This window comes from Chinchilla lanigera, unplaced genomic scaffold (genome assembly GCF_000276665.1).
Source record: "Chinchilla lanigera isolate Chin_1 unplaced genomic scaffold, ChiLan1.0 scaffold00060, whole genome shotgun sequence".
Lineage (NCBI taxonomy): Eukaryota > Metazoa > Chordata > Mammalia > Rodentia > Chinchillidae > Chinchilla > Chinchilla lanigera.
In genome coordinates, this window is record NW_004955461.1 from 9,123,513 (window position 1) to 9,142,858 (window position 19,346).

Sequence of the window (19,346 nt, forward strand, 5' to 3'; positions counted from 1 at the left end):
TGGCACAGGTTCCTGATGTAAACATGGCCTTTCTTTCTTTCTTTCTTTCTTTCTTTCTTTCTTTCTTTCTTTCTTTCTTTCTTTCCTTCATTCTCTCTTTTTCTTAGTACTAGAGTTTAAACCCAAGGAGCAATAATCTAATCCCCAGTACTTTTTATTCTTTTTGTTTTGGGACAGTCTTGATAAGTTGCCCAGGCCTTGAACTTGCCATCCTCCTGCCTTGAATGCTCCAGCCTCCCAGAGTGCAGGGATTACAGTCATCCACCACCACACCCCACTACATGGCATTTCTTATATACTGTATGTGTATAAATTGTAACTCCCATGCTAAGAAATATTGCCCAGGTTTGCTGGCATGCAGGCACTGTGCTGCAGCTTTTCTCTCAGAAGCAAGCATAGGGTGAGGGGCTGGGTAAAAGAGGAAGAGTGAGAATAGGCAAGATGCATGTGATGCCTCCCCCAGCCAGGGAAGCACACTCAAGGGCAGGAACACAGCCCTGTGGGCCAGTCCAGAGGGGAGCCAGAAGCACACCGCTTATCTCTCTCTGCCAGCCGCATCCTGCTCCCAAAACTGGTTGTGAAAAGTACCTCCTCATCCTACTAAGAGACTGGTGGAGTGCTGTGTGAAGTTCTGCTTTCTGGTGTTTTGAGACAGTTTTGATTAGTCCTCAATGGTTAAAAATCAGGAAAGTTACACAATGTGATCAAAGTATGTGATGAAAGTTTACATTTTTTAAAATTACAGTGAAAGACACATTGCCACTGATTGCCTTCAAAATACTCTTTGCTTTAAACACATGTATCCTATCATCCTTGCCACTTTCTGGAGTTACAGAAGTTCTTTTTTGTGTCTTTAAGAAGTATGATAAAATTAAAATGAATGTGGTTGCCAGGTGCTATCCAACAGAAAGGCAGACTCACAAACACATTGCAACGTGTTCTCAATCCACCCTATTCACTGGTTCTGGAACAACATGACTTCTAGCTCTTCCCAAAGTCAAAATGACCATGAAAGATGAACATTTTGAATGGATTCTGGACATTGAGGTAGCCAGGACAGCATGAAGACATTCACGAAAGGACTTCCAGAACTGCTTCAGAAAGTGGCAAAAATGATGGGATAATTGTGTTTGAAGTTAGGGCAATTATTCTGAGGAGGGTTGATGGCAATGTGACTTTTACTACAATAAATTATTTATTTAAACACACACATTTTTGATCACACTTCATCGTTGCCCAGTGGTAGGAGTGGTACAGGCTCTTGACTCTCCCTCTGAAGTTCTCTCTATAGACGCCTCCATGTTCCACTGGTGTCTCATCTCTGCTCAGTCACACTTCCAATGCAGTGCATGGTGATTCCTGCCCCAGAACATCTCTTTCCCTTCTGTCCAGGACTGCCTGGTTTACTGGACAAACTGTCCTCCTGTCATGCCTCTTCCTCCAAGCACAGTGGCCTAACAGATAGTAGGTACTGTATGTGAGTGCACTAGGAGGATGAAATCCGACATAGACGTCTTAAACCTTCAGACTGCTCGCCCTTGTCCTTGAGTGGGGAAGGCCCCTCTGTGCTTCAGGACAGCACAGGGCATTTTCCATGAAACTGCTCTTAGTGCTCAGCCTCCAGGCTGAGAGCATCCTGATCTGCAGCAACATCCGCCCTGCTCTGCTCCTGTCACACCAGGCTCCTGTTACATCAAGCTGATCCCACCTCATCAGATCGCTCCTCCTACTTTAGTCTGCTCCACAACTGTTGTGACCACTCTTTATTTTCAGGAAGGAGTTTTATTTAAAAATTTTTTTCTAAGTCTTGGTGTCTCCCCAGAGTGCCTGTGTCCTCTATCATGCTGGTGTTTCCCTTTTAGTAAGTTGGCCACATATCACACAGTCATGAGCCCCTCCCAAAGGTTTATAAAGCAAGCACGTGCCAGATACCATGCAGGAAGCTACTCCTCAGCATCTTGGTGGAGAAGAGGATCTGTGGGACAGTGTGGTGAGCCCAGGAGGACAGAAGGAGGCATGCTGCCTGATCTGCACAGAAGGGAGCTGCAAAACACACCCCTGGAATTAGGGGTGGCAGGTCAGAGAAACTGAAACTTGAGCCCAATCCTACAGATCAAGTAGGTCCTTAACTGAAGGAGCAGGGCATCCCCAACAGAGAGCATAGCATGGGCAAAATGTGGAGGAACATCCTGTGCCCAGGGAAAGGCTAGGGGGTGCTGGCATATAGCTGTCCCCTGGACAGAGAGATGGTTTCTAACCGAGGAGCAAGCTTGTGCAGCAGTAGTTGGGGGGAGGGCAGCCATAACCCAATCCGCTTATCAGATCAGTCAGCTCTGTCCCTGCTTCCCTGTCTTTCTGCTCTGTCCTCCATTCGATCAGCAGCTCAGCAGCCAAGAATAGGGAACCACACCTGCTGTTTGTTCTGTCCTTGGCGTGTGCTGGCAGCAGTGAGGTCACGTGAGTGCAAGTGTCTGCTTGTCACCTGCTCCTACTTGATGACTGATTAGGGAAGCCTGCCTAATATGTGAGCTCTCAAATACAGTGTCATTGTGAGCTAGGTTTTTTGGGTCTTCCTGTGACAGGACTGGAAAGATTTTTAGAGAAGGGTTTTTGTTTGTTTTTAATCTGGGTCCATGGCTTTGGGCGATACATAAACATTCTGAGATTATAAACAAGGTTTTGTTGATAGGGGTGTTTTGCCTGGGGAATGTCTCCCAAGTTTTCATCAGAGCCTTTCAGGGCTGTGTGACCCTTTACCTTGGAGCGATCTCCAAACAAGCCCTCTAGAGAGTCCACAGCCTCTTCCCCATGGAAGATGAAGGCCAGTGCTGAAAACAGGGGCAGCCACAGCTGATCCATGTCTAGCTACAAGAAGATGCACTTCAAAAAACTACTTTCTACAACTCAAAATGGAACAAAACTTGTGATTTTTAGACAGAATTTGACTAGGTAGTTTTTCCATTATAATAGCCATTCTAATTGGCTTCTTCATGAGCATCTGCATGTATATTTTCATATGTTATTCACTTTTGACTTATCAATGGGTTTCTCACACTTGAATCTGGAAGTGAAATTCTGAGGAACTAGTGTAATGGGAGGGTTTTGACTGTTATAAAATGAAATCAATATATCACTATGAGGCTTCTGACAGATTATATGTGTGTGATGATGAGCTTGTACTTCACTACAACCTTGTTATGGCATTCTTGTCAAAGTAAAGCTGCCACCAGGATCTTAAGAGGTTAGAACATATGTTTCACTAATCCTAGGGTTATGCCAAATACAGCAGAAGTCAGGATCTTTAAAAAGTAAAAATAATAAAATCACATCTAACACTATTGAATATACCACCTATAAATCCATCACTAATAAATGTACTTTATATCCACTTCAGGAAGCAGGACATCAGCTCCAAACAGCTGAGCAGGCAGGGTTAAGGCCAGCCACCTGTTGTAGAAAGAAGCTGAGAACCCAAGCAACCCTAAAAAGAGCCTGAGGAGAAGGAAGCAGCAAGGCTTGGTAGATCTCAGGTCCTGGAACTGAAGGCCATTGAGAGGGTGATGGGTGTAGCTAAGGAGCCCACCACAGACCCTGGTTACTGAATGGAGCATCATAGGAGGGAGAGTAAGGGGGTGAAGAAGGGGTGAGGATGGAGAAGAAATAAAAATGTCCACATCTTACTATATATGATCTCTTACACAAGGTTTCTCCCTTCTCGTAGTTCCAGGACCTGGGAACTGCAGTGGCATCCACCCACAGGGGCTCCACCCTGATGACCTTACCTAATGAAGTCCACACCATAGTCAGATTAGGTTTCCACACGGAATACATCACAATGGGGATAAAATTTCAACACACGGACCCTCAGGGGAGACAGTTCAACCACAGCTGACATGCCAGGGAAAGCAAACACTTCCTGAGGGGACTGCGCTGGAGACAGTGTAAGGGAGGCTTCTAGTACCTCACTCTTCCAGCTGCAGACACTGCATATGTTCACCTGGCTGCTTGCTCTGGCTACTGGAGCCCACCTTGCCCTGCAGGCTGGAAGTGAGGAGGCATGATATCCCCCTGAGCAGCTGCCAAGCTATGAATGAGTGTGGCATATCAGTACCTAGCTTCTCCATGCCATGTATGGGCTAACTGGGAGCTGAGGTTCACCCTGTTTCTCAGGATCCCCCAGCAAGACAGAGGGCCAGTTGCACCCATAATGACATGCTCCCTTTTCTGGCTTCTAAATCCCTGCTCCAATTTCTTACCAATACTGTCTAGCATTTGTTGTCAATAAACTCTTAGCACTCAGATCCTTCAGGTCTTGAGGAAATGCACTATAAGACTGCAAGCCCCCAATCCCCTTGAGGAAGAATGAGTGAGACAGAATCTCTGAAAAAGGGGTGAACTGAGTACTTGAGAGCCTGACACTCTGATGGATACATGGAAGGAGTCAGAACTCCCACCAGCACTGGAAGAGGAATGAACCACAGTACTCACAGCATGGTCATATAACTAGCACAGATCCCTGAACAATTTGTTACAGGTCTACTGACAGAAAACGTCAGTAAGCATTAGTCTACAACAGATTAGAAATTAAACAACACAAACACAGCTTTATTACAGATGATTGGGAAGCATTACTGTGGAACACCTAGTTCCCTTCCTAACCACATGGTGGTTTCTGTTTGTCGTGTCCAAAAGCTAATAAGTGGAGCTTTGTCCTCAGCTTTTTCCAGGATAGGTCAACTGAGCAGGAAAACAAAGAATCAGGGCCCCCTCACATGGAATTTAGCCTCAGGCTTCCGGAACCATGGAATGTTCTTGCTTTTGGAAGGATCCCTGGCTTCAGCTCTACAAGCACACAGAGTTCACGTGCCTGCCCCTCAGGAGGGCCAGGAAGCTACCTCAGTGCTGCCGATTAATTACCCTCAGTACAGCCAACCATGAAGCTCCTGGAGGCTAATTAATAAAACAATGTCGGGGAATAAATAACATCAGATGAAAAGGGCTACGTCTTTTACTCCAACTTGTTAACATGACTTTGAATACATTCCTAAGAATAGGCTGGAAAGTCATTAAACTGGATGCGCAAACTTTCTCCTCCTATGAAAACCTACTTTGCCTGGGACCTTAAAAATGGTCAGTGCTCAAGAAATTTTTAATAAATGAAAAATGCACTATGCTGTATATTTGGAACCCAGAGCCTCTCCACCTATATTGACCATTTCCCATCAGAATTCACACATGCCCAAGATCTCATCACAAAATTCAACCCCAACTTATTCTCTTTCTTTCTCTTTTCCCCATCTCCTTTCAGTCTTCCACAGACAACGTTCCTCAAAGTACAACTGGCTACGCTTACTTCATCACGTACTTATCCCTTCAATCCTGCACTCTGGCTTCTTCCCCAGTACTCCTCTGAAACTGTTCTGGCCAAGGTCACCTACCATCATCTTGTCCAATCAAATAAGCACCTCTCAGATCCTGTATTGTACCCGCTTTCCCTGCAATGTGTGGTATTTCCTTGTGTTGCTGTAGCCTTACTCCATTCCTCGGCTCCTATGGCACCTCAGAATTCTCTTTCCTTCCTACCCTTCGACTGCTTCATCTCAGTGGGCTTTACCAGTCTGTTTTTTTCTGGCTGAAATGAAGGTATTTTGTAGGATTCTTTCCTCTATCTCATTCTCAACATACACACTCTCTTCCAAGGTGATGGAAATATTTACATCAATTACCATTTGTGTTACACAGGATTCTCCACCAGAACGGAATCAATAGATTTCATAAGGGGATGCGTTACACTGTCTTACACAATCAGGGCTAAATGATCCCACAGTGGCCAGCTGCAAGCTTGACAGGTGGGGAAACTGGTAGCTACTGAGTCTGAGAGGCTCGAATCCTTAGAACAACAGAGACCGAAGGTGCAGCCCCAGCCTCAGGCTCAATGTCACTGGTACAAGTCCACATGTAAGGCATCTGGAGTCTGCTTGTCTACAGGTGAGAGCAGAAGCAAAAATGTACCTGCCTAAGAAAGGTTAGTGGGCACATGCCTGAGTGTTTTCCCTTCTTTGTTTTCATTCTACTCAGGGCCCTGGCTGAGTGGATGGTGCTGCCTGTGTTCAGAACAGGCCTATTCTCTGACTTGTATACCAGTCTCCTCTGGAAACACCCTCACAGACACACCCAGAAGTATGCTTTGCCAAGATTCTAGGCATTCCTCAATCCAAACAAGTTGGATATAAAAATTAACCAGCACAGCATTTCTATGCCAGTAGGAAATTCTCTTGTATTTCAAATCTCCTCTTTCAGGGAGGACTAAGTCACTTTTAAAGGCTCGCCTGATTTACACAGGCCCACCCCGGATAATTTCCATCTGGTTGACTCAGAACCAACTGATGGGGGACCTGAGTTATATCTGTAAAATCTCTTCAAAATCATGGAGATGAAACCCACTGTATTCAGTTCTGCCTTCATTTAAGGGAAGGGAATGCTATAAAGCTTGTCTACCAGGGGCTCAGAATCCTGGAATTTTGCTTCCCTCATTTTCCTGTGTCAACTCCCTGTGGCATGAGTCCTCAGCTTCCTCAAGATCCTCCCACGTTTCAATCCCAGTTTTCGGGATCCTATTCTTTTCTGATCAGTGCCCTCACCTTTGCTTCAGATACCCTTCGAGACTGAGCATTAAACTTGCATTGTCTAATTATGAGGGACTGTGTTTGGGTTTCTGCAATCTCAGGCTTTCAGTTAAAAGAGAGATTTTCTTTCAGGACACATTTAGAAACTTTTAAATTTTTTATCTGTGTATGGAGCTGGGAATTTGAATCTTTGAGCTCCTTATTTTCCTTTATTAATTTGTCCTCACAGCCAGAAGATTTTCAGACTTCTATGGATGTTTTGAATTCTCCGTTTTCTTTCAGTAGGTTATCCAGGGATGCTAAGACCAACCAGTCAACATCATTATATTTCCTACTCTACCAAAGAAATTTTCAAAATTTTCATGTATGGAGTTGCTAAATTCCTGACATCTCACAAGCAGTGAATTAAGATAATTAAATGGATCAACATGGTATATTCAATTTAACAGTTCACACCAAAGATTATCAGTATACCCCACAGAATTAGAAGGAGAGATCATGGTGTCTTTAGATCTCATCAAGTTGCAGAGCCAACTCCAGGAACCCCTAAAGCCATTAAAGAATGCCATCATTATAATTCTGTTTCTCTAGAACCACTCTTGGTACCAAAATCTGTATCAGTCAGGGTTTACTAGAGAAACAGATATAATATGAGATATACAAATGTATAAGAAATTACAAGATTGGCTTACAATGGTCAGCCATAGAGTTGGATGAGGACTTGTGCACAGGATGTCTGAACACTGAAGGCTGAAGGGTCCAGTCCAAGATCTGGAGCTCACTGTAGTGTTTCTTGCAAGTCCATATCAGGAGACCGATGGGTCTGAGACAGAATGCTGAAGAATCTATGACAGAAGGCTAAAGAGTACATGGGAAGGATGCAGAGTCCATGCCAGCCCGGACGGCTAAACAGTCCCAGGTAGAAGCCCAACAGTCTGCACCAGAAGCCAGGAGAGGACAACCAAGCTGAAGGTGAACACTGGAGCTCCTTCAAAGACAGGCAGTCAGTCCTTCATTTCCCTTTTATTGTATGTAGGCTACCTGCCCTCGGATGGGTTTAGCACTCACAGTACCTCCATGCCCTCCTCTTACACAGGCTCAGGCTGTTTACAAACTAAGGACTGTGGCCCTCTGCTGTGTCACTTAGCTAAACTTCTTCAGTTGACACAATGAACACACATGTCCTTCATACCCCAGGATGTAGAACTACTAAGTTACTTAGTTAAGTTTCTGGACTTCTCAAGTTGGCACAATATATGAACCATTACAGGGGACCTGAGTTATATCTGTAAAATCTCTTCACCTTTTTACAAAATCATGGAGATGAAACCCACCACATTCAGTCCTGCCCATATTCAAGGGAAGGGAATGATACAGAGCTTGTATACCAGGGCTGAAAATCCTGGTATTCTGCTTCCCACATTTCCCATTTCCACTCCCTATGGCACGAATTGTCATACAGTGTCCTGGTAACAACTTCCCTACTCTTGATGTCTCCTGGTAGACTTTCTCATAGCTAACTCAGTCCCACACACTATACCTATGAATACAGAGAGGTTCTGCCCTGAATCTACAGCTGAGAGAATGTTCTCAGTAAGGAGAAGGAACAGGTAGGGTAAGAGTTGTGTTTGAACTTTATTACTTTCTCCATGACAGAAAAGGGAAAAATAGTGTTAAGTTTAGTTCTAAAATGTCTCCCCAAAGTTTCATGTGTATAAAAGGTACTACACTCATGAGTTCATCCACTGATGAGTTCAGTAGCTGAATGTGCTGTTAGGAGGTGGGGCCTGGTTGGATGTGATTCAACCAGGACATGGGCATGATCTGGTAAAGTATATATTTTTGTCTCTGGCTCCTCTCCTGTCTCTGTTTTCTAGTCACCATTCAGTGAGTAGCTTTCCTTCACCATGTCCTTCTACCATTTCACTGCTGCATTGGAACCAGCATACCATGAACTGAACCCACAGAAACACTGAGCCACAAATAAACATCTCCTCCTTTAAGTGGAGGGTGTTTGGTATTTTGTCCCAGTGACAAGAACACTGACTAATATAGAATATAATGCTGAAATTAAGCCACAACTTTATTTTGCCTAAATTTTCATAGGAACAATGAAACCTAAATTTTCATAGGAACAATCAACATAGGCAAATGTAATTTTCAGGCAGAAGAGAGTTTATCAAGCTTCCCATCCTTGCTGCCTTGCAGGTGTAGGATCCAAGGCTCACTGAAGAGATTTCCCTAAGGGTTACCAATAATAGCTTTCCTTTACTTAATCATTCAAAAAGTTCTGGGAAATGAGTATATTACTGTTATTGTGCACATTTTACAAATAAGGAAATGTTCAGTGAGGTGAAGTAACTTGCTCAGCACAGAGCTATCTCCTACAGAATGGGAGGACTGAGTATAGGTCTGTTGGCTCCAAGGCCTTTGTTGGTGACCACTTATGAGGTATCAGTTCATTTGTGGGGTATCAGCTCATTTTCTCACCTCAGTCACTTAAAATGTGCTCTTTCATCTCCACTGGAATCTTTTGTCTAATATAGTACATTACAAGAAGTCCCTACCAGATTTTATTGGCCATGGCTATAAAGATTGTCTTAATTTGAAATCTACCATTCTATGAATTTCATCTTATTCTGCTTTTTTGCAGCACACTGGAAGAAGTGACCAAGAAGCCAACTGATGAAAAGAAACTTCTTCTGAGAGCCATTCTAATACATAACAGCAGCTCTTGCATTCCCTCTAAGGCTATATCTCACCACATCTTCTCACCATGTCCTCATGGCTTGGTTTCCAGATTGTTCATAATCCCACTTGCCCTCTGGCCAATCTATCATTTTCCTCTCAAAATGAGAAACCAGAAATTAAAGAGTGGTCTGCTATGTGTAACAGGTACAGAAACACTGCAAGATCAATACAGTAAATATAGTGAGGTGGCTTCTATATTTATACGAGGCACCTAAAAATCATATTAGCTTTTTAAATGGCCACATCATATTGTTGCTTCATGTTTATATTGCACTTGGCTAAAACTTTGTTTCTCAATTCAACTGATGTGAAGCCAGAACCTCTTGAGAATCCTGCATCTGCTGCTGAACTTTTTAAAAATTGCTTCTTTTTCATCTTTTTTCAGCTCTTATTTGGAATATGTTTAACACTGCCTAAGTCGGAGACTGCCATGTGATACTGTATCAATTCTTCCAGCTCTGAATAACTGTACCATTGGTATGTTTTCTATCTCTGGACAGACTGAGAATAGAGTTCTTTGAGAATGACTTAAAATGTTTGATAAAATGGTAGTTTTAAAAGAAATTATTAATCCCTCAATTTACCTAGCATTTGGGATTTTGAAAATTGAGATTTGTTTATGACATCTGCTTTATTTATGACCCTAGTGACTTTCTTTTTTTTTTTTTTTTTTGGTTTTTTTCCGGTACCGGGAACCGAACTCATGACCTTGTGCTTGCCAGGCAGGCGCTTTTGCCACTGAGCTAAATCCCAAGCCCCCCTAGTGATTTTCTTAAAGTGGAAATGAGGTTAATGATAGATAATATTTTACTACAGAAGCCATCTCAATTCTTAGTCATTACTAATGACCACAAATCATCCTCTAAAAGTCATAGCCTAATGTTTTTGACAGAGATTGATGCTTGTCATGCCCTGTTTTGTGCTGCTATAACAAAATGACTGAGACTAGTTTCTTATAAGGAAAAGGTGTTTATTTAGCTCACAGTCCTAGAAGCAGTTCTAGAAGTCCAAGACATGTTAGCAGTATCTGGTGAGGGCCTCAGTGTGGACAGCATCACATGGCAGGAGTGTTTGTGAGAGTGAAAGCAAGAAAAGGGGCTGAGAAATCTAAACTTGCTTTATAATAGGAATATATGGTGCCCTTCATATCCCACTTCTTGGCCTGGGGGAATGTTGCATGGGTGTTCACTTAACAACCACTCTAAATTGTAATGCATTTATCTGCATAATATATTTTAAACTTGAAAGTACTTAAGAAACTATCATATCCCAGATATTCTGAGATGCAACAAAATGGGTAGATCTATCTGAACGAACTATACATATTTATTATCAGAAATAAGCTTTGATTCTTGTTATTCACATTTCATTAATTCCAGACTTCATTAAGAACAGGTTAGGCAGCTGTCAACCAGCACCGAAGACCAGAGGCACTTCAGATTAACTCAAATCTCCTGTGTTCTACTCAAACCTTAATGTGATTATGATGCCCTCATTATAATAAAAAATAGAAGCACAGAATTATAGGCCTTAAAAAAAGTGAGGAAAAGGTTACCTTAAAATAAGAACAAAGAAAAACAAGTGACCTAGATTCCATCACAGCTGACCTACAGGTCCCAGTTTACCGGAATTTGTGCTTCACAGTTACAAGTTTATAAATGTATTTCACAAACTTAGCATATCTGGCTATATTTTGGAAGTATGAGAGTTATAAATAATAGCAGCTACAAGTCTTTTTAACATCTTGCCTTATTTCTTATTTTCCTTATTTCACTAGTGTGGATCTCCAGTAGGACTCTGATTAGAGGTACATACTTGCTTCCAACCTCAGAGGGAAATATTTTAAAAATTTATTTATATAAATTGACAAATAAAATTGTATGTATCATGTACAATATGTTGTTTTGAAGTATGTCTATATTGTAGGATAGCTAAATTGACCTAAATTACATGTGTGGCAAAGGGAAATCTTTAAATATTTTTCCATTTAGTACAAGATTTGCTGTAGATTTAAGGTTGATATGTTTTATCGAATTAAGGAAATTTCTTACTATCTCTAGCCCCAAAGGGGATGTATATTACATTTCATCTCGAGTCTCTTCTATAACAACCAAGACTGATAAGAATAGCCAAGTTCCCATCAGGAAAGCCAAGGCAACAAACTTCTCCTGGAGACCAAGCAGTGCACTATCTTCCCCTCTGGAGTCAGGAAGTGATGCTCAAAGTGAGGACCAGAGCTCCCCCAAAGTGAACCTTAGCCATTCTCAGCAACAGTAAAGTCCTGAGTTCCTTCGAAGATGAGAGCAGCCGAGTTCATCAGGAAAGCCAGCACGACAAGCTTCTCCAGGAGAATCACCAGATCCCTACAGCTTCCCAATAGCTTCTCTTCTTCTTCTCCAGTTCTGCCTCTTGAGCTGCTGGCAACAATCCTCAGGGATGTCTCCCACACCCAGCACCACACTGGTTCAGTTCACCTGAGTATTACAAGTTGACCACCACTTGTCAATCCACTACATGTACTCATTTTGTGAGCTCTAGTCTTGAGTGGGTATGTTCTTGCTGTCATCATCTTTGGCATCAGTATCCAGGTCTCCAGTTTCTTTGGCCTTCCAGTGTAGACTCACACCAATGACTCTACAGTGAGCTTCCAGACATTGACCTTGGACTGATGCTGGATCCTTGATCCTTCTTGTTCTGTGGCTTCCATCTTCTTAATGTGCTTGGCTACTGGATCCTCCAGCTCTCCAGTGCACAGACAGCCACTGTGGACCCTTCTGTTTTGGATCCCACAGTCAGCTGTCAGCGACTCTCCCACCTCTGACCCTGCAAGCTTCCCTAATAAATCCCTTTACAAATTATATATATATATATTCTATTAAATATGTTTCTCTAGAAAACTCAAATACAGAATAGTACATTAATGTGGTTAATCATATTAGATTTTCAGAATATACCTGTTTTTATTTAACATTTGGTAGGCCCCTCCCCCATATTCTAGACATTAATGATTAACTGTGGCAGGAAAGGGCAGAATAAGAGTGGTTTGGACTGAACTAGTTCCAAAAGGACTAGACACAATATGAGAACCTCACTCCAGCTGAAAAGCTGCAAAGAGGCCCGGGGTTGGGGTAGGACTTATGTGCTCTGGAAACAGTTTTTCACCCACGCAGGTATTTGTCAATGGGGAGGGGTGGGATGAGGGGTACAAGACAACATGCTGGAGAATCACAATAGATAATGTGGAAAGCAGAGGGTCTCCGCAGGATCAGAGCCCTTGGCGGTGCAGGATCAGGACACTGGTCTGGATGTGTGGGTGGGGCGGGGCAAATGGAATTGACAAGAATGAGACAGAGACCCAGGCCAACTATGGGATAGTAGCAGGAGACTGTGGCCAAGACAGGGACTCTAGAACCACAGTGACACAGGAGTTATCAGACTGGGCAACCCAGCAGAGTCAGATAGAGAATGGCCCAGAGAAATGTGGTTAGGGCTGCTTAAATCCCTCTCGCCTCTGGTCTCAGAGGGTTGATTTTGAAGGCTAGAAGCAGGGTTGTTTGTGGAGATCAAGTGGCACCAAGTGAGGGAATGTGAAGGCAGTGGGGTGTGCAAGATGACTGGGCTGCCTGAAAAAGTGAAATTCCTAAAAGAGTGGTGGGGGGAAAGAGAGAAAGACACAGAAAGGGGAAGAGAGGGATAGCGGGGAGAGAAAGGAAGAGAGAGTAGAAGGGGAGGGAGAGAAGGACTGAGCGAGAGAGGGAGAGACAGGGAGGAGAGAGAGACAGAAAAGAAAAAGAGACTGAGTTGGCCCCAATCTTCCAGAGAAGGCCAAATCCATTCAAACCCCTATGCTAAAGAAGACCATGACCATACAGAATTTTGGATCTGGTCAGTTATACAAACATATCCAATTATAAAACTCTGCCTTATATCCCTCCTTCTCCTGATACTTACATAGCCTTATCATAACCCCTACTGTCCAGGCTTCTTCAACTAAGTAGGTTAAAAAATAACTGTCTATACAGTATCAGCCACTGTGGCTACAAAGCCAAGTCCCTAGAAAGCCCCCCTCTTCTCCCTCTAGTGATTGATTATCCTCTCTTTCCCTCTGTGAACACAGGTTTTTTTTAGGGTACCACAGTCTCCCCACTTGCAGCCAGATGTCTGCCCAGCCACTCAAGGGGCTCTTACCAGGAGTGAGCAAAGCCAGATGAACTTTCAGTGAACTTCTCCCATCAAAGCCCTCTTCAGTGAAGGCTCCTTTCCTCTTCCAAACGATGGCTTCGAGAAGAGAATCTGGGAAGTTTATAGGCAGAAGTGGGAAAATATCTGAAGTGCCCTCTGTCACTCTAAAGCATCAAAAAATCAGAGACAAGTGGGGGGGAAGGATATGTGGTTTATATTATCCATATAGCCTCTTTCATGAATCAGTGTTCCTTTGATTCTGTTTTTGATTTTCCTTTAGTGTTGGCCTTGTGACTCTTCTGAAGCAGCAGGCCACATTCATCACACAATTCCAAGCAAAGCAGAGATGCTTGGTAAATGCAGATCACCCAGAATTAGACTCCCAAATCCATATCTCAGCTCTATATCCTAATACCTGTTTGACTGTGGCTTTCTCCTCAGAACCAAAGCACCTAGCCGTAACATTTCTATAAAAATTAAACCACACACATGAAAAATGCTTTCCCTAATCTTACAGGATCATGGCAAATTTTTCTTCCCTTCTTTTTATTTCCTCCATAGGAATCTTGACTACAGGGGGTACAATGAGGACTGTGTGGTATGATTAAAACACTCACTGAAAAGGACAACTAAAGGGGACACACACACTCCAGCCCTTATCACAGCCAGAAAGTAGTATATTGGGGGAAAATTATTTTTCTTTATACCTTCAAAAATATTGTAATTAATTAAGCTACTGATGGTGGTACTTTAGTAGGAGAAATTTATATTTATTGGTACATTATTCAGCTATTTAAAAGAGCACTATTACTCATAATATCATACGTCATCAATTAACCTGTCCAATTGTATGCACAAGGGCTACAGGTGGCTGGCCTGCCCCTTGTGAGTTTCTATTCTGATGGACAAATGAGTCAACAGTGATCAGATGATCACCCACATGCCCAGAAACAAGCCAGCTGAGGCAGCCCAGGCAGGTGGTAGAAGCATGGTCTGTGGCACAGGATGCTTTGCTCCTGAGCCTTGGTCCACCAGTTAGTATGGCCTGAACCTCCCTGGGCCCCTTGTCTCTCCTCTGTAGCGCTGGAGTGTGGTTGTGCTTACTTACTTTGAAAATATCCACCTTCCTTAATAATCTATGAACCAAGAACACATCTCTTGTGCCAAGCACAGTGGGGACTCAATAGTTGTCTGTAGAGTAGATTCTTGAACTAGCTTGAATTGCTGGACAAGTTTCTCTTTTCTCTCTGTTCCTCAGTTTCTTCTAAATTAAGGGGGTTAAACAATCTGTCAGGGCCCCTGACCTTTGTCATCCTTCATCCACACGCCTGCATTCCTGCAGGCCTTTGTCACACTTGATTTCGCACATCTCCTGCTGGGATTCCTGCCCACTCCCAGGCTATCAGAGCTGTTTCTAGCATGGTGACCTCACCCTGTTGCTCCTTTGCTGAAACTTTCCCAACCCAAACCTCACTTGGCCAAAGGCCAAATGCCTGAGCCCGGCACAGAAGAGCCTTTGGGCTCTGGCCTCTGAGAGCCACTCATTTGTCCACTAACTTCCCTTGTATGGCACTCCTCACCCTGGAGACACCTTGAACTATTTACAGTTCTCTACATGTCCCTGTTGACCTTTATTGTTCTAGAACACGAGCACCTTTACAGGGCTGTCTTGAAAAGTAAATAAGAATGGTGGAAATGCAATAAATTCTAAACTACCTTCTTAGATCTGCATTGCATTATCTATTAATACTGTAAATGGTAAAATGGATGGCTCCTGAGTATATGTCACTTTAGGCTCCTATAACAAAATACCACAGTCTGGGTAGCTGTATTATAAAACAATAGGTACTGATTTCTTAGTACTAGAGTCTGTAAAGTCCAAGGTCAAGGTGCTGGCAGATTTGATATTTGATAAGAACTTACTTCTAGGATGGTAGATGGTTATATACTTGCTGTGTACTCACATGGAGAAGAGAAAAAGAGAGACAGAGAGGTAGGGAGAAAGAAAAAAAGAGACTGAGGGAGAGGGACAGCAAGCCAGTGTTCATAAGGTCTCTGGTATCTGTTTTTATACTCTCATTATGATTTATTCTAAACATAATTACCTCCCATGGCCCTCTCACCAAACACCATATACCAGGGGTTAGGATTTACCATATGAATTGGGGTTGGGCAACATAATTCAGTTTATAGCACTAAGCAAAGGAGATGATGGTTGATGATGGTCCTTTGACCATGTATGCAGCATCTGGCTCCAGTACAGAACTATGGTAGCAGGAATGTAATATCAAAACAAGGCATCCAGCACATTAAAAACTACATTTTCTTTAGGTAGAAATGGGAGAAATGGAAAGCCAGGAGTTAGAAAATTAGGAGAGAGAGATAAGCAAAACCCAGCTAATAGAGGGAGGTTAGTAGTTACTGTAAGTAAATTTATTGTGTCTCATCAGTGAAGAGGATCATGAGAAAACAGGTTCATTGATAACACTGTCACAAGGTTAGCTGTTAGCTTTAACAGCTATAAAAATGTTCATCCTAATGATTTCACTTTTGATAATTCTTCCTACGAAAATAATTTAAAGGTCAGGAGAGGTATATATACAAACACAATTATATTATTTATAATAATAAATTTGGAAATAACTCTGTCTTAGTTACTTTTTTTTCATTGCTAAGACAAAATACGCAATGCCCAAAATTAAGGAAGGAAAGGTTTATTTAGCTCACAGTCTGTGGAGGTTTCAGTCCATACTGGGCTGGCTCTAAGGCAGGACGGCACATGACAGAGGGCAACCATCCAGGGCAGCGGAAGATAGTAAAAGCAACAGAGCAAAAGGGGAGAGCAACAGGGAGAGCAGAGCCTCTTTCTCTCCTGCATTGTATGCAAACTACCCGCCCCAGGGATGGTGTAGCTCTCACACCTATAATCCCAGCATTGGTGCATGGATCAATCATAAATTCTAGAAGCCCACACCATAACCGCATGAGGCTTTGGGGGGACACCCAGACACAAACCATAACAAACTCATAGAAGAATAGTTAATAGTTATTAAATATTTATTGAATGAACAAATAGATGCTTTTGAATATGAAACAGCAATGAAAACAGTGAAGTCCTGATTAAAAAAAGGAAAAATCTTCGATGTACATAAACAAAATAAAATTACAACTATATAGTCCTACAACTATATAATACAGTGACAAAAGATAGACAAAACTAGAAGTGTAGATTAAAATGACAACAGATAATCTGTCAAAGTGACAAAATTATGTGCCACCCATGGTATGATGTTTAAAAGATACTGCCACTTAAAAATTTTACAACAACCAGTTCTGTAAAAGGTAATTTGGCTAGCTTGCCTGCAGCTACAACTTTATAAAGTAGACTTTGTTTGTAACTAGCCTGAATAAATACTTGGCTTTCAGTGCCACAGTGAATTGATGAAATATCTGGGGTCAGTATAGTATAAAGAAGTATTTGTTTTATAATAGAGCAGAGGACAATGGTAAGCAAGGTAAGCATGGTAAAGGTGGAAGAGGATTTGAACTGTTAAATTAACTACACACTTCAGGCCAAGGTATCCATTATTTTCTGAGTGCAGGATGAGAAGTAGAGCCCTAGTGTACAAATAAGCCAAAGGGATCACAGGTAGTGAGAGGAAGGCTGAACAGAAGTAGGCTTACTCTTACTTGCAGAAAATACTGCAAAGAAAGAGAACTTGATACTTAGCAACAGTAACGACATTCCTGGATTTTGCTCTTATCTAATAACAAGTTTGCTGAAGGTTAAGCATGGAATGTCAGGTCCATAGGGGACAAAGGTTAGAAGGGATAGGTGATCAGGTCAGGGTCACGCAAGGGAACATAAACACAGGCTTCAGAGCCATGCAAAGTGTCAAGCTGCACAGTGACTACATTCTAGCTATATGTCAATCACCCCTTCCCTCCAAGTAATGAGTCTGTCGTGAGCAAGTCATTCAACTTTGCCCATGACCATCAGTTCTCTCACCTCTAAAATGGATCACAGCCTTCTGACATGTTCACCTGTGGCTTTTGCTGTCCAGTATCCCCTCCCTTTGCCTTTCTTCATAACTGCAGCCCCAGGGAACCATCTAGTCACCACTCTTGGTCCATGTGCTCCACAGAGGCCCTGGCCAATTAGCACATGATAATCAAGACATGGGTACTGAGTCAAGAGGAAGGTGAGCTGCTGCTTCCATCTCAGTCAACAGGTTCAGACTGAGTGGAAGGCCAGGGGCTATGGCAGAGCTCAGAGATGGAAAGTAAAGAGGCAGGTCTTGGAGACATATAAGTCCTGGAATCAAGTTATGCCTGAATCCAGTCCTCTCCACCTTTTAGCTGTCAAGCTAATATTTATTTGGCGTAAGTTAGTTTGTGCACCAGGTTTGCTTAGGATAGATGGGTTTAACTTCACTTGCAAGCAAACTTCCTAATGAAATGTAGGAATAAGCGCCAAATGTAGCAGCCTGCATGGGGTAGTTCTTTAACAAATATTGGCTGCACTCTCTTCCTCTTTCCTGCACCAAGTTTCCTCCTTCCTTGAGGGTCTTTCCTCTAGTCCTCTTTTCCTAGAAGCACGGATGTAAGAAGCACTCTCCTTCTCCTAGTGGATTCTGCCATGGACTTGGAGCTGTGCCCTAAAACCCCTGTCCCTGGTGTGCACTTCTTTGAAACCAGGTCACATTCATGAGAAGACTTCATCTCTGTAATATCTAGGCAGTAGGACAAGGCATTCTATGACCATGCCTATTTCCCAAATAAGGAAATAAAAGCTCAGGAACATGGAATAGCTTGGACACGGCCACTTGGATGTCTAGGAACTCGGACACAAACACAGGGAGGTCCCATGCCATATTTAACTCGCTAGCATGGCACTGTTTCTTCCATTTAAATGAAGATGCTCGTATGTGCTGGATCCTGTGGTCCTCCACCCTAAACTCCTCTTCACAGCCTATGTCCTATCCCCTAGATGCCCTGCTAGCTGGTGTCAGAGCTGGGGCCTCACTAGGAACTGTTGTCAGTGACAGGGATTGCCCCTCCTGATGCTATTCTCCTTCCTCAGAGGTAGCCCATGCTGAATTACTTCAATTTGGGACAAGTAAAGGGCCAACATTGCTCAGAGCTCCCTGTAAGGTCCTAAAAAGCTTCCAGGATTGACAGAGATCCAGACAGGAGCAGGCCCTGTCTCAAATAGTGTTGCTGTGCAAGACGTACATCTATACTACAGTATGGGATCCAGCAGATCTGGAGATACATGAAGTTTCTGTGGGAGGTACAGATGTTATGTGGAGGCTCTGGGATGGCTGAGACCTCAGTTACAGTCACATCACAGATCAGCTTCTCCCTCCATGTATTCCTAACTTGCTTGTTTCTGAAAAGGTGTATCTCCTGAATGCACTTGCACACACTTCCGCAATCAACTGTGATTCACAATCTGTTTGGAAGGGTCCCTGTCTAAGGCAACAGGTGTGAGAGGTGAGCCTAGGAAGCAGACTATAAAGAGGGATTTTAGAGATGTGTTATTCCCTGGGTAGCTGGGAGTGAGGATTCTGTCACTAGTAGTGGGTGGAGTACAGCACATGTCATAGTCACCAACCTTAACATAAATGCCAGGGGTCCTCTTTTCCTAATCATAAAGGCACTGAACCCCTAGAATTCTAGTATGTGCAACACCAAACTTCTACACAGAAGTTAGCACCTTGCTAAGTCAACCTTAATATGCCCTAGTGGGTGAAACCTTCAGTGGGAGAGACAACAGGGGCATAG

The 19,346-nt window shown here is 42.9% G+C and overlaps 1 protein-coding gene across 4 annotated transcripts in view; it reads right to left on the reverse strand.

Annotated features, from left to right (window-relative positions):
• Zfat (zinc finger and AT hook domain containing) overlaps positions 1-19,346 on the reverse strand; it is a 289,108-nt gene that overhangs the window by 260,313 nt on the left and 9,449 nt on the right. For all 4 annotated transcript variants that reach the window (XM_013521342.1, XM_013521341.1, XM_013521339.1 and 1 more), the window contains one exon: positions 13,566-13,723. The gene's annotated coding sequence lies outside the window, so the exon portion shown is untranslated. The remainder of the gene's footprint in view (positions 1-13,565; positions 13,724-19,346) is intronic.